Source organism: Elephantulus edwardii, unplaced genomic scaffold (genome assembly GCF_000299155.1).
Source record: "Elephantulus edwardii isolate Elephantulus edwardi_28Jun2011 unplaced genomic scaffold, EleEdw1.0 scaffold00092, whole genome shotgun sequence".
In the NCBI taxonomy this organism is placed as follows: domain Eukaryota; kingdom Metazoa; phylum Chordata; class Mammalia; order Macroscelidea; family Macroscelididae; genus Elephantulus; species Elephantulus edwardii.
This window is the reverse complement of record NW_006399842.1, coordinates 13,289,724-13,292,608: the sequence shown is the minus strand read 5'-3', so window position 1 is coordinate 13,292,608 and position 2,885 is coordinate 13,289,724.

Sequence of the window (2,885 nt, the reverse complement as noted above, 5' to 3'; positions counted from 1 at the left end):
GGCGCAGGAGGGGAAGACCCTCTATGAGATGGATTGACTCCGTGACTGGGGTAATCTGGATGGGTGTGTCAGAGGCAGTGCGGTTGGCGCAGGATAGAGTAGGGTTTAGGGCTGTTGTGCATAGGGTCGCTATGAGTCGCAAGTGACTCGACGGCACATAACAACAACAACAACCCTCAGAGTGTCTACTGAGTTCTAGAAAGGGATTGCTTTCAGCCAGAGACTTGTCTACACAATATACCTATTGCTGATGGAAGAACCGTATGCAGTTACCTACCTGCTGCCTTCACCACCCCTCGAAGAAAAGCAAAGTGGAGAGGGCATATTTATTGTTTAATTTTAAATACAGTGCTCGCTAATTTAACACATTTTTAAAAATCCAAGGGTACAAACTTTTTAAAAAGCCCACCCTCTTAACTTCATTCATTTTTCATTTATTAAGTGGTTCTTGAGCATCTATGTCATCTGATTCTGTCCTTCACTGTTTGCTTTTACTAGCACATGGGAGGTTCAGGTAAAAGTCGGGTGGCATTAGATAGTCCTAAGGGGCATTGGGAGGGACAAAGATCTGAATGTGGAGGGGGCAGCCAGGCTGGACCCTGAGCACGGATGATCTGTGCTCCTAATCTGTTTCTTTACTCCCCCTTTTGGGAATATGTATTATGTACATAAATAACATTTTATATATAGAATTGACACCTTTGAGCTGTGGTGCTGAAGAAGAGTATTGAATGTACCATGGACTGCCAAGAAAACAAATAGATTCATCCTAGAGAGGGTTAAACCAGGCTGCTCCTTGGAGGCAAGGATTCTGGGGCTTCGCCTGAAATACTTTGGACATGTTGTAAGGAGAGACAGGTCTTTAGAGAGGGACATCATGCTGGGTAGAGTAGAGGGACAGCGCAGGAGGGGAAGACCCTCTATGAGGTGGATTGATTCAGTGACTGGGGTAATCAGGATGGGTGTGTCAGAGGCAATGAGATTGGCATGGGATAGAGCACAGTTTAGGGCTGTTGTCCATAGGGTCGCTATGAGTCGCAAACGACTCGACGGCACATAACAACAAAAACAACAAGGCATTATTTACATGTAGATTGTTGTTCATTGCTGTCCAGCCTGAACTGACTCATAGCTGATCCTCCAGCAGGTTTTCAGAGGCTGTAAATCACCTGGGAGGTGATTGCCTATTATTTTTCTCCCTCACAGCTGCTGGTGGATTCACCACTTGCTGTTCGATTGGCAGCACAAGGCCTAACCACTAGGCCACTAGAACCACTTGTACATAATATTTATATATAACAATAATAACAAATATTATTACATATAATGTTTATATATGATATATTGTTTGTGTAAAGACTGTATTATTTTTGTTGTTATGTGCCATCATCATGCGACTCATAGTGACCCTATGTACAACAGCTCAGAAGCCTGCCCTGTCTTGAGCCAGTCTCACTGACTCAGACACACCTACTCCCATTACCCCAGTTACTGTGTCAATCCATCTCATCCAGAGTTTTCCTCTCCTGTGCTGTCCTTCCACCTTTCTTAGCATGTCCTTCTCTAAGGACCAGTCTCTCCTGGCCACCTGCCCAAAGTCAATGAGGTGAAGTTTCAAAATCCTAGCCTCCAAGGAGACACTTGGTTTTAGCCTCTCCAAGACAGACCTTCTTGTTCTCTTGGTAGTCCACATTATGTACAATACTCTTCTCCAGCACCACAACTCAAAGACATTGATTTTTCTTCTGTCAGCCTCAGTCATTGTCCAGCTCTCTGATGCGTTGTTGTTGTTGTCATGTGCTTTCGAGTCGCTTGCGACTCATAGCAACCCTATGTACAACAGCCCTAAACCCTGCTCTATTCTGTGCCAGTCTCACTGCCTCTGACACACCCATCCTGATTACACCAGTCACTGAATCAATCCACTTCAAAGAGGGTCTTCCCCTCCTGCGCTGTCCCTCCACCCTCCCCAGCATGATGTCCTTCTCCAAGGACCGGTCTCTTCCTACAATACGTCCAAAGTATGTTATAGGGAGCCTCAGAATCCTTGCCTCCAAAGAGCCACCCGATTTAACCCTTTCCAGGATGAATCTGTTTGTTTTTCTAGCAGTCCATGGTACTCTCAATACTCTTCTCCAGTGCTGGGAACCGAGCCGCTTGTTCTACCTAGCTGAAGCCATTTTGTAATTCTCTAAGAACATGTTTGGACATGTTGCCCCTCCCTGGGAGGATAGGTTTCAGTTCACCCCACCCTGGGAGGATAGGTTTCGGTTTACTGGGACCGCTCTGCTAAGTTTCTGTTCACCAGATAACTTTCAGCTTACTGGAAACGACATGTTATTCTCCCCCATTGTGTACTTCTCCTTCCCCCATTGTGTTCCTATATATAAACTGTGAATGCTTCCAATAAAATGAAGACTTGATCAGAGATTCTTGACTTCCTGCTTTGTGCCTCCTGTCCCCCCCATTCTCTTTCTTCCCCTCCTAGGGCCACCGTTGAAGATCCCCGCGGGCCGGGGCATAATTGGCACCCAAACGTGGGGCCCAGGAACGGGGAAGGATGATGAACGCTGCCCGCTAGAAGTGACCGGCCGGTCCATCCATTGAGTTGCTGTGAGTCTGCGACCACGAGTGAAGACTCGCACTGTTGCCAGCTGCAGGACTATTCGTCCTGTGAGACAGGCACGGAGCTGCCGCCACAGGATTACCCGCCCTGTGAGAGAGGCATGAGAGGAGGTAAGGGCAGCGAAATTATGGGACAGGGATTAAATGAACATGAATTGCTCATAAAAGGGTATCAAGGATTCCCTCAAGGCACGAGGTATAAGGGTAACTAAAAAAGATTTAAAGAAATTTTTCTTGTTTTTAGAAGATGTTTGCCCATG